Consider the following 13,563-nt stretch of genomic DNA (forward strand, 5'->3'; position numbering starts at 1 on the left):
TACGATTGGTGCCTGTTTTATCACTTTTTTTTTAAAACAAGTTATGAACTATGGGAAAATCAGCCCTCGCGCCACTAAGTGATAAATGTGACTAAAGTGAATCAATGTCTAAACTACTGATACATAAATGGAAAAAATAAATAAATATATCAAATGTAAACCACTGAGTGATATAAAGTGCATGTGCTAATAAATAGTGCAAAAAATGCAGCAAGACAAAATAGTGAACACAAACTATCACATGAATAATAGTCAAAAAAAGAGTCCTGCGCAAATCGTGCCACTCATATATTGTAATCAAAGAACTCAAAATAATATTACATGAAAAAATCAAGATATAAAAAGGAAAAAAATGTCCATAAACAAGCACAAATATAAGTAAAAATAGAATGGAAAAGGACCAATGATGCAAAGCCCACTAATCCGGACTCTCAGAACTCTCACCTAAGATGGAATAAACAAACTGATCAAAAAAGCACCCCAGGAATCTCTCATTTCATTCACTATATTTAGCCATCAAGGAAATCCAGATGAGGGATGTAGTAATAAAATTCCGCCGGTACGTGCTACGGCCACTCCCAAGGGCGTAGGGAGTGGCCGTAGGACGTACCGGAAGTAGAGTAAGACTGGCGGAAGACGCCACACTACCATCTTCCTTACTGTGCTATTTCATTCTGTTTGAATGTGAGAGTCTTTGATATAATTTTAAATAAATCGATCTGCTTATTTTTAAATACTACACCATTGGAGTCTCCTCTCTCTCTCTCCTTCCCCTTCCCCTCTTGTTTTGAGCCATACACTACGGAATATATCTGAGGATCCACAGTGCAAAGCCTAGATACTAGGATTGGCCCTCTAGTGGCGGAATTTTATTACTACATCCCTCATCTGGATTTCCTTGATGGCTAAATATAGTGAATGAAATGAGAGATTCCTGGGGTGCTTTTTTGATCAGCTTGTTTATTCCATCTTAAGGTGAGAGTTCTGAGAGCCCGGATTAGTGGACTTTGCATCATTGGTCCTTTTCCCATCTATTTTTACTTATATTTGTGCTTGTTTATGGACATTTTTTTCCTTTTTATATCTTGATTTTTTTCACGTAATATTATTTTGAGTTCTTTGATTACAATATATGAGTGGCACGATTTGCGCAGGACTCTTTTTTTGATTATTAAGTTATGAACTATATTTCGTTAGAAATAATACACCCCCCATACTTCTGTACCTCTTCCAAACACTCCCCATACCAATCCACTATGCAGACTTGCGAAAACTCCAGGCAGACCTAATACGATTTGTCTTTATAATTATAAGAGACGTAGAATACTCGACTCAGTCCTAACAGCATCCCGTGCTGACGGCGGGTTGGCGTTCCCTGACTTAATCAAATATTACCAAGCTGCTCAGCTGCGTGCCTTGACCTCCTGGTTTCCCCAACGATCTTACAATAAGTGGACAGAAATCTAAAAATTATGGCTTGCACCCACGCACCCAAACAGCCTGCTCTGGAATGCAAACATGCACGTGCACTCTCACCTAGCAGTAAAAAGGGTGGCTGGTTCAAATCCCAACCACGACACTACCTGCCTGGAGTTTGCATGTTCTCCCTGTGCCTGCGTGGGTTTCCTCCTGGTACTCCAGTTTCCTCCCGCACTTCAAAGACATGCAGGTAGGTTAATTGGCTTTTGTGCAAAATTTACCCTAGTATAAGAATGGGAACCTTGGATTGTGGGCTCCTTGAGGGTAGGGACTGATGTGAGTGTGCAATGTACAGGGATAGGGATAATTGTAGACACTCATTCAGGTTGAACTGGTGTCTTTATTCAACCTTACTAACTATGTAACTATGTAACCTCAAATTTTCAGCACCAACGTCATTTGAGAGTATAGAGAGGGATCAGCACACCGAGGTATAATTTCAGATATCTATAGGCTGCTAAACTCTTAGCCCACGTACACACGGTCGGAGATTTTGGCAACCAAATCCGTCTGATTTTGCCCATCGGATTTAGTCCGACGGATTGTGTCCGAAACTGTTGCATACACACGGTCGGGCCAAGTTGTCTGATTTCGCAGGTGGCCAAGAACGCGGTGACGTAAGCCGTGTACGGCGGGACTAGAAAAAGGAAGTTCAGCACCACGTCCAGCACCCTTTGGGCTCCTTCTGCTGATCTCGTGTTTTAGTAGAAGTTTGGTGAAAGACGATTCGCGCTTTTTAGATTAGTGATTCAGATCGCTACTGCTCTTCAGTTTCTGCTTGTCTTTGTGTATCTGATAATCAGTGCGTGCAGTCATTAAGTATTTGCTTCTCATTGTGGACTCTATCTTGGTATAGTACACTTTGAAAGGCATTTTTTATTGTCTGCTTGCTTCTGCTATTCAGGTCGTCCTTTCAGGCCTTGCTGTTTAGCGTTGCTTTCTGGTGTCCGTTCTGACCAGCCGACCGTTTTCAAAACATGTTTCGTCTACGTACTCATCGTACAGTTTGTGCTGTGCAGGGGTTCTTACTTTAACTTTTGACATAAGCCAAAGGGCTTGTGTCAAAGTGAAAGTAAGAACCCCTGCACAGCACAAACTGTACGATGAGTACGTAGATGAAACATGTTTGGACGACCAAGAATTGGTTGCGCCAGCGTCACCAGTTCTCCCACATGCCTTTGCTCCGTGAGATCCACGAGAATAATCCTGATCATTTCTGGATTATTCTCAGGATGACGGACCCCGTTTTTCACTGTCTGCTGGCTTTGCTGTCACCTTATATCACCAGGCAGGATACCTGCATGCAGCAAGCCATCACTCCGGAGCAGAGGCTCATCGCCACGTTACGCTACTTGGCGACAGGGAGAAGCCTTCAGGACCTCAAGTTCTCTACAGGCATCTCCCCCCAGGCTCTGGGGATCATTATTCCAGAGACCTGTTATGCCATCATTCAGCTCCTGCTGAAGGACTATATTATGCTAAGTTTTAACCTAAAACATCACATTCTATGTATTTCATGATTGCTAATGTCTTGCATTTCTTTCCTCATTCCCTAATTACCATCATTGCAATATGCTCTAATTCATATGCGCTGCCCCTTTGTCCTCATGCAGATTTGCCTCACTAACTTCCCCACCATGCTCTTCTTGGCCCCTAAAACTATAGTCTAGTCACTTGACAATGTCTTTTGTCAGCTCCATAGTATTGCTTTCCCCTAAACACCCCCTAAAATCTCTACGAATGTGATGTGTGTGCTTCAATTCATGCAAAGTGACCTTTTTATTGTTTTTTGGAGTTGTGCCAAACTCATTAGTAACCCCCCTCTCCCCAACTGTTACCTCAGCTGATAGCAATCTTCTATCTGATGACTTGACCCAACCCAATACACACTCTAAATACCTTTTTCATGATAACATTTATGGAACAATTCACCAAAGCATGTAGTGTAAGGGCCTGCCTCAATACTTTCAAATGCTATTTTGATTTTTTTAACACATTCATTTTCTTGCTATGTAATAGCAGAATGTCAACATGTGCTTCCATTTTGTTATTATGACACTTCTTACCTGTCCGGTGGGCTGCCAATAGTGTAACTAAGGAGGGGCTTCACAAAGTATCACACATTACTTAGGATTCAGCTCTCAATCAAGTGGAGAGGGTTACCTGTCCTAAACATCCCCCCTCATTTTTTAGCAAGGGCCCATCAGATGGGGGGATGGGGGGGTTAGGACTCTCATAAGGGGACCTTATACTTTAGGCTTTAAATACTCATTTAAAAAAATGTTATACAAATTTTTACCAAAGATGTGGGTGTCTAATCTGCATGCAATGTTGATTTGTAAAATTACTAGTTTTTTTTCTTGTGTCACTACACAGTGTCCTTCAACGCCACAGGAATGGCAGACTGTGGCCTCCCACTTTGCCATTTTTCGTCAAGTTGTGCCTTTTTCACCAACAGTGCAAATCCAAGTTCAGAGTGAGATGAGGGGACAGTCTCTTCTTCAGATAATCTTATTATGTTGTGGGTCTGCTACACACACACCTTCTTTTTGTTAACTAATGTGTAGTGCATTACTGATCTAAATCGTGCTCATTTTCAGCATCATGGCAGGAAAATGGCATGATTGTCCAAATTTACACCTCACTGTGGGTGCTTTTTACTAAAGGCACATCCACTATGCACTACAAGTGCACTGCAAAAGTACACCTGAAACTGCACTTGGAGTGCAAAGTGGAGTTGCCTTTAGTAAATTGCACTCCTTCTCAGCACAAACTCAAATTTGACTACAAATACATTTTAAGCCCAATGAAAAAGGAAGCCACACATTGTTGAGAATTCAACTTTTTAATACAAGCACATTCATATGTGCATTTAGTAAAGGTTTTTACAACAAACCAAGATATTTTGGGGATCCAAAACCGAGTTTAATAATATTTATTTTTTAGTTGTTTTTTTGTGTAAACAGGCATGTATCAAAGCGTAAAATACAGAACACAGGAACTTACAAAGTTCAACTTGGAAAAGTGAAGACAATATCAGACATGAGTATGTACAAACTGGGCTGATATTGCCTTCATCACATGGGGTGTGACCCCTGAAAAATACAAATTTGGAAGATGCACACAGTGTGTCAACATGTGCTATCTCCCATCATGGGGGATCAATGTACATGCTTTGGGACTGCAACCCCTTCATCTCAGCCACTTTACACAAAACGTGTACATTGATCCCCCATGATGGGAGATAGCGCATGTTTACACACTCTGTGCATCTTCCAAATTTGGAATTATGCAAAAAACAACATTTTTGGAAAAAAAGCAAAAATAAAACCCTATCTAGTTTTTTCGTTTTCACACTCTCCCCAAAACATCAATGATGTTCTTCATTTTATTTTTAACATCATTGATGTTTTGTTGTACAATTTCCAAATCCCTATTGCACCCCATTATCTCCCCGATCAAGATCTGGGCACTTTCACTGGTAAAACGGGAATCTTCCTCCACATAACCTAGAAAAAAAAAAAAAAACACACACCATGTAATCCACATATGGTGATATACATTGTTTAGCTTACCGGAAGCTGTGTTCTCCAACACTCACCTGTTGTGGAGACAATTTGGCCAACCTCCATGATCTCTCCTTCTTCCTCCTCCTCCTGCTCCTGCTCCTCCCTTTTTTCTTTTGGAAGTTGCCCTTCTTTGGGAGGGGTGTGGTCCCTGGTGTACTCATGGTCCCTGGTGTCCTCATACTTGCAGAGTCTTCTCTCCCCTATGAGAATGTAAACAAAGATTAATTAGCACACAGAGGGCAGAAATAGGAATATGAAACATTGCTTGGAAGTGTTGTACAATGTGTTTTTGGGCCGAGTTACAAGGTGAGAACATTATTGGGGCCACTTTGTTAAGCTGGAATACTTCCCTGCAGAACGATGTTTGCTACGAACGAACGAAACCATGACCTTGAAAGTGGCCATTTTAAAATGCACAACATGAAATCAAAGCACATGGAGCATGTATGCAAGCAAGAATAATGATATGAACACACGACAACTACTTACTTTTTTTAAGAACACGCTTGATCCTTAGGTACTGCTCGTGCTCCCTCAGTTTCAGGTCTTACCAGCGTTTTCTCAGTTGATCCTTGGATCGGTGTACCCTAAAATTCTTCAGAAGACTCTTCACAACTTTATTCATGATCTTGGCCTTTCTGATATTTGGGTTTGGGTAAGGTCCAAACTTCCCATCATAGTCGGTCCTGTTCAATATGTCCACCATCTCCAACATCTCTCCAAAAGACATATTTGAGGCCTTAAATCTTGTCTTCCTGGATCGGGACGTTTCAGGCTCCGGGCTTTCCTCACCCTCCTCCTCGTTAGTGGAACTATTATTGCGCACCTGCGTTCTCTCCGCCATGTGCTCTCCCCACTGCGCGGGAAGCGAAGGGGCGGGGAATAGTCTGCAAAGAACGTCAGGGGCGGGCGGAGTTTCACGCATGCGCACTGTATATAAAATGCCACACATGTGTATCGTCCGTACGATCTGGGAGGAGAGTGTGAGTCACGGACGCGGCGAACGTGGAAATGAAGGTAACATTTTTAACTTCGTGCTTCACTAGACTAGACTGCTTGTATCTAGGCCGCTGTTGGGACAAGATTAGGAGGGATTTTAATTGCATTATTAGTATTTGAGGGTTTGTCTTGTGTTGTGTCTTGCAGAAAAAATGGACCCATTCAACAATGCCAACTTTATGGGGCTATTCCTCGAGCTCTACATGGAGATGCCCTGCCTGTGGCAGTTCCACAACAAATTTTATAATGACAGATCAAAGAGGAACGCAGCACTGGAGAAACTGCTTACTTTGGTGCAGATCAGGGTCCCCACGGCAGACATGACATATCTGAATCGCAAAATTGTGACCATGAAGGTTACATATTTCAGGGAGAGAAAGAAGCACCTGGAGTCCTTGAGAGCAGGAGATCCAGATGTTGTTTATTACCCCAGGATGGTGCACTTTGACAGGCTGCATTTTCTGGTAGCCCAAGGGGTACCCAGGCCACCACTCAGGCCACCACTCTCCAGGCTTCCTCCAAGGCATCCTTCACCCCCAGCTGAGGCTTCTGATGACCAACATGGGCCTTCCAGGCAGCACCATGTGGTGGGGCCAAGCTTGAGACAGGTATTGCATTGTTGAACATATTTCTTGTATTACATTTAATGATGTTAACTAGATGTTCTTATTGATCAGTAAGTTGAGATGTTTCCAAGTGGTTTACATCTCAATAGACAGTAGTGATCAAAAATGATTGGGCGGGAAAGAAAAATGCTGGTGTCAGAATGATAGTCTGTTCTATTTGGTAACAGTCAAATAGCAAAAGCCAGGAGCACAAAATGTTGTGATTGATGATCAAAAAACTAAAACTATGTCCCCTTTTCATACACAGGAAGACCTCAGTCGGGGGGAGGCTGTGGCAAGTGGCAGCCAGGAGGTCCACCAACGTCCTCCTTCTCCTCCTGCCCCAGCTACAGGAGCCCAGCCACAGCCTGGAAGGATGCCTGGTGGGAAGTCCCAAAGGAAGACCAGAGAGTGATGGCCTGGGATGAGTCTGGTGTGCCAGAAGATGCAGCCTCACCATCCTGGGGAAAGAAATGGCATCTGAATTTCCTGCTCTCTAGGACTTCAGGAGCAGACTTCTCTCCCTGAGATATCTACTCCTCAGGCCACCAATTTTTTTATATCTAATTTAGTGATGTCTGCCCTGGGGGCCAAAGGCTGCACCAAAGTTCAGAAGTTTCTCCAGTGCTGCGTTCCTAGTTTTATTTTGGAGCAAACAAAATACATTTTATTTTTGTTTGATGAAATACTTGTGTAATGTGTTTTCCTTCATAAAGTAGAGTTTATTTGTGAGCAGGCAGGTACATTTCTAAAATACAAAGTGAACTAAAGAACAAGGGGTACCAATACTAAACAACCTCCTGTAGATTAAAAAAGAAAATCTAAAAAATACAATAATGTTGTTGTTGTAAGTTTACACAGAAAAATAAAAAGTAAAAAAAAAGGATAAATGACCAGTGTCATTAAAGGAGATTTTTAGAGAATCCCCCCCCCAAAAAACATCCAAAAAAAACAAACAAAAAAAAAACATTGTGTAGATGTGACTTAAAATAAAATTGTATTGCTGAAATGGTTAAAAAAGAGTAATGAAATCCGTTCGGGAGAAGTGTGTGTGACTATGAGCATCAAAAGAAGTTGGTTTCTTGCAGCATTGTAAAGAACAAGAGAATGCGCTTGATGACTGATTTTTTAACATTGCAGTGTGACGAATGTGCTATATCACTTACGAGCAGTAGTTTTACCTGAACGAGCGCTTCCGTGTCGGAATTTGAATGTGAGCATGCGTGGCACTTGGTCCGATGAAAATGCTCTACACATGATCGGATTAGGTCCGTCTGGCCCAGTTGGTCGGGAAATCTTTCCAACATGTTGGAAAATTGGGTCGGACGGAGATTCGGATGGAATTAGTCCGATGCATACCACACACAGTCGGATTATCTGACGAAACGGTCCGATAAGACTCATTCCGACAGATTCTCCGACCGTGTGTACGTGGCATTACTCCTTCTCTACCCAAGGTAAACACGCACATATGCTTCGCTGGGAAAAGGCGTTAGGAGAAGTGATCCCAGAGGCGACTTGGCAAACTATCTGGTCTCAGGCAGCAAAAAGCTCTTATTGCAAACTCTATAAGGAGAACACCTACAAAATCCTCTACTTTTGGTACCTGACACCAGATGTTCTCCACACTATCTATCCCTCCAGCTCAGACAGGTTCTGGCACTGTCAGGGAGCGAAAGGAACCCTATATCACATCTACTGGACCTGCCCCTGGCCAGAAATGCAGTTTTTACTGTCCTGTCTTTTGGAAGTACAGGTTTCCAGGACTCCAAAACTATTCCTTCTGGGAATTTCACCCCTACAGATTCCCAAACACTCAAAAAAACTGCTTAGACATGTTCTGACCGCCACGAGATGCCTGGTTGCCCTCCATTGGAAATGACATACCCCACCCTCCCAGGCACATCTGTACACTAGAATAAAAGATATAGAGTTGATGGGAAAAAATGACAGCCAGATTACAAGATAGACTGGAAACACATGACAAGGTCTGGGAGAAATGGCACGGATGAGAGGACCTGCCCTGAGCCAATGGTTGAGCCTTACCATCTCCCTCCCTCCTTTTCCACCCCCTTATCTTTCTCTTTCCTGCTATCTTCTTTCTTTTTTCTTTTCTTTGGATCCTGATAAGATCTACAGTGGATCCTATTTGAAACCTAATGACTCTTATGCGGAGCCAACAATGACTCCTTATTGCTTGTTTTATGGTTTAATGCTATTGGATATACATCGGTCCTGCTGTTATCAGGCCAAAGTTTGTGTATTACAGTGTCAACCTTCTGCTCACTAATACGTTTTTATGAACAATAAAAAACAGAAATCAAAATCAAAGAATCAATACACCAATCTGAAGTGTAATTCTAAATTTATGTGGAGCACTTTTTAAACAGACACATATGTCTGAAAATAACTCAAAGTAAAAAAAAATGTGTCCATGCAGTGGGGCTGTGCCTAAACTGCATGGGTTAACTGCTCATTTTTATCAAGGGGATTTCAAAGTGGAGATTTCAGTTCATTGTCTCTTGTATTGTCAAAGGTTTCTGCGTTCTTATTTTAATGTTTCAGTGTTCCAAGACTGACCCCGGCTTCTGACCCTGGCTCTCTTCATCGTTACCTCTGACTTCTGGAATCCCTGACTACGGTTTCACCTCAACAATCCTTTGGTAAATTCCCTGTCTAGCCCCTGTGCACAGATTCACAGCCCAGGTAGACTTTTACCTTGTTACTGTGGGCTGCGTGTATTTGCAAGGGTGAGCATACATCTCTGCATTATGGACTCCAACCAAGGTAAGCCTTTACAACCACGAGTCGTTTAGCTCTGAAGGAGGTGAACCACATACTAGCCTGGGCAGAAGGACATGTGCCAATTATATCGGCAGTCTATATCCCAGGAGTAGAGAACTGGAAGGCAGATTATCTCAGCCTCCAGCAGATCTGCCTGGGGGAATGGTCCCTACACCCAGGGGTGTTCCAGGAAAGAGAGACACCTGCATTCTTTGGACGTTGTCCAGGCAGTCAAAGTTTATTTGTCTAGATCTGCAGAAATCCGAGGATCAGACTCCTTTTTTGTTTTACCAAAGGACCCAAGAAAGAGCAGGCAATTTCAAAAGCTTCCATTACCAATTGGGTCTGTCAATTGGTCATTTAGGCCTACGGTCTGAAACGTAAAGCTTCTCCCTTTAGGATGAGAGCTCATTCTACCAGGGGTGTAGGAACCTCCTGGGCTTTTCGCCATCAGGTATCTGTGGCTCAGATTTATAAGGCTGCTACCTGGTCTTCAGTGGATCAAGTGGACGTTTGAGCAGCCGAGGATTCAGCTTTTGGCCGCAGCGTACTGTGGGCTGCCATATCAATTCTGATGGCTATTGTTTGGCAGGTTGTCTCCCCTCAAGGATATTGCTCTGGGACATCCCAGTAGATAAAGAATATTAGCCTGACTCTGTGTCCCATGATGTATGAAAAAGAAAATAGATTTTTTTTGTCATACTTATCTGTAAAATCCTTTGAGTACATCAAGGGACACAGAGGGCCCTCATCTCTTTTTGATGATTCAGTGCTTGTTACAAAACTAAAGTGTATCCTGTGTGGGAGGGGTTATATAGGGGGGGTCACTTCCTGTCTGAAGACCTTTGGTCTACCAGTGTCTATTCACCTGGAGATAGAGTATAACCCAGTAGGGAATGAATATTAGCCTGACTCTGTGTCCCATGATGTACTCAAAGAAAAGGATTTTAGAGGTAAGTATGATGAAAAAATCCTATTTTTAGGGAAATGGTAAAATATAGGGCAAAAAAGCTGAACTAAAAATATTTATTTTCATTTTTTTTATTAGAGTATAACATTGTAAAGTATAACAGTAGCATTGCATATGGTCATAAATAATAGTAATACGATTACATTGATATTGCCTTGATATTTATCCTTTATTTAAAGGGTACACACATCCTACTACACGATGTGGATGTCACACCCCCATGAATGCACTGGTCCCAGGTTGGCCATAAGATTTCTACAGATACACGTTGTTGTCTGATTTCTGCAGTTTACTATTGCATTATCTGTGATGATTATAGGACTTAACAGAAAACACAAGTATAAAGATAGCAACGGAAACAAAAATAAATAAATACGAACACTGTACCGGAACATGAGATTATTTATTTTAATACCTATTGGTGAGATTTTTGCTGATGGGGTCAATCATAATCAGGAAATATTGATGTCCAAGGTGACCATTGGTTTTTGAAAGATCTTAGATTTTCAGTTTGGGTGTCAAAGTATTTTTCATAGGAGTGTTGAATCATAACCCTCTGTACCACTGTCATGGTTATGCAATAGAGTTCGCCTGCTTACCTGTCTGCATGTGTTCATTTCTAGAGACCAGCCGAGCTTCACCTGACTGCTTTTATATCCATCCTCTGGCATGGCTCCACCCTAGCTCCTATCAGACAACTCTATATTAACCTGTGCACTGCTAGCCTATCCTGCTGATCAACCTTTGTGTGTTAGCTTCCTGTTTCCTGCTGTGTGCTCTGCTACTGTTTTCCGTTACCGACTTTGGCGTGTCTTGACTATCCCTGTTTGCCTGTGATCCTGACCTTTTGGCGTGTACCCGACTATTCTTGTCTGCTTGTGGCCCCGACCTTGGCTTTGTCCCTCACCATCCCTATCCTCCTGTTGCCTACTGTGGGTGTGAGCTGGGGGACCCTGGGGGTCGCGACCTGGAGCCAGTTGCAGCCAAGTCCATCCTCACCACTCAAGGCTCTGGTGAACACCTGCTGGCTCTTAGACTCCGCGCCCCAGGGAATCTTACGCTCTAACCCCAGTGGGATCTGTCCCCCATCTGCAGCAGTCAGCCGTAGGGTCCACAACCTTGCGGTGCACCCCTAAACCCTACGGTGTGCATCTGTCACCTGGGCTCTAGGTGACCTGAAAACCACTTCCTAAGTGTTAGGAGATAGGGTTGTTTTCCGCTTGGCAGTGATAGTTAATTGGGCCGCTATTAGTATATGTGTTACAATACTTCTAAATTGGAATGTGATTGTGTCTATAGATAAAGAAGAGCTAAATGAGGGGTAGGTTTAATAATTAATGCAGTTACTGAGGGTATTCGTTTGAAGATTGCGTAACAAAAGCTATGTATATTTTTGCAATCCCATAGTATGTGAGCTATACTAACTTTAGACCCACATTGTCTCCAGCATGTATTAGTTTCAGAGGGAAAAATTAAAGATAGTCTTGCTGGTGTGAGATATGATCTATAGAGAATTTTAAGCGTTTGATCCCAGTGATTGGCACAGTAGGAGTAGCGGAAGCTAGTTTGGATGGCAGTTTTCCACTGTTTAGGGGAGTGTACTGATCCAAGTTCTTTTTCCCAGTTAGACATATTAGATATCTTTACAAAATACTCATTAATTTGAAGTAGGGAGTAGGACCAGGATAAGCCTTTAAGTTTATTTCTATTGGGTCTTCAGGTATTGTCATCAGCCCTTTTGCATTTTGTAGTGTAGTTCTAAGTGGGTGATATGGAAGTGTTTTAGTTGGATCAGGGCATATGAGGTGGGTTTTCATTGTTTTGATAATAGTTATTTATATGGCATTATGTTATCTTGCTGTCAGGGGTGGATTCTAAGATTAGAAATCAAATATTCATACACCTGCTGAGGTAGTTCCTCTTGGTGTGATTTAGAGTGAGGGTCAAGCTGCATATTACATTTTTACCAAGCTGATAGGGTTGCTGCTATTGAAGGAAAGTTTGGGCATATTATTTGATTTATAATCAGTTTGGCTATTAGTAGAGAAGGTAAGTCCCTATTGTTCAGTGTGGCTTTCTCAATTTGCACCCAGATTTTTTGGACTCTGATTCAAACCAAGCTTTCATTTGGTCCAATAATGCTGCCACGTAATAGTTACGAAGTACAGGGAAGCCGGTTCCCCCTTTATGTCTGTGTCTCTGGATAACTGAGAATGATATTCTAGCCATTTTACCCTTCCAAATAAATTGTCTGAAGAGTGTATTGGTCGTGTTAAAGAAGGTCTCAGGTATACTGATTGGAATAGTTCTAAAAAAGTAGTTTTTTTTTTTTAGCAAAATCATTTTCAATGCCTCTATTCTTCCTAGCCAGTAAAGTTCGTAAGTGGAACTATGGTCTGGTCTTCTTTTATAGTTTCCAATAGAGCTGGATTTTTTTTTTTCATATGTAGAGGATGTAGGAGGTGTTATTTTAATTCCCAAATAAGGGGTGGATTGATACATCCATTGAAACAGGAATTTTTGTTTTAGTTGGTGTATTTGATGTTTAGAAACATTTATAGTAAGACTACAGGATTTAGTAATATTAAGTTTGTAGTACAATACTGCACTATAATCTTGCAATAAAGAATGCACTTTAGTAAGGGAAGAAGCCAGATTGGTGCTTGTGAGAATCACATTGTCTGCAAAAAGGCCTATTTTGTGAGTGTGTCCTGCAACATTAACTCCAGATATTGTGCTATCATTTCTAATTACCTCCGCCAGGGGTTCCATCATCAGGGTGAATATGATCAGTGATAGGGGACAGCCCTGGCGAGTTCCATTTGTAATGCAACATTTTTCAGAGGTGGCATTGGACGTGAAAACTGTTGCTGTGGGCTTAGTGTATAAAGCTGAGATTGCTGAGAGTATGGGTCCATGGAGGCCAAACTTCTGAAGGGTTGCGGTAAGGTAACCCCAGTGTATTTTATCAAAAGCTTTTTCAGCATCCAAAGCCAAGATTACAGTGGGTGTTTTCCTTTTGTGCTACTATTTTGAGGAGATTAAATAATCTCATGGTGCCATCGGGTGCTTGTTTTCCCTTGACAAATCCCACTTGGTCAGCTTTCACTAGAGATGGAGTTACTTTAGCTAGTCTATTGGGCAAAATTTTGCATAC

This window comes from Lithobates pipiens, unplaced genomic scaffold (assembly GCF_037356315.1).
Source record: "Lithobates pipiens isolate NorthernLeopardFrog02 unplaced genomic scaffold, aLitPip1_a1.2 Scaffold_18, whole genome shotgun sequence".
NCBI lineage: Eukaryota > Metazoa > Chordata > Amphibia > Anura > Ranidae > Lithobates > Lithobates pipiens.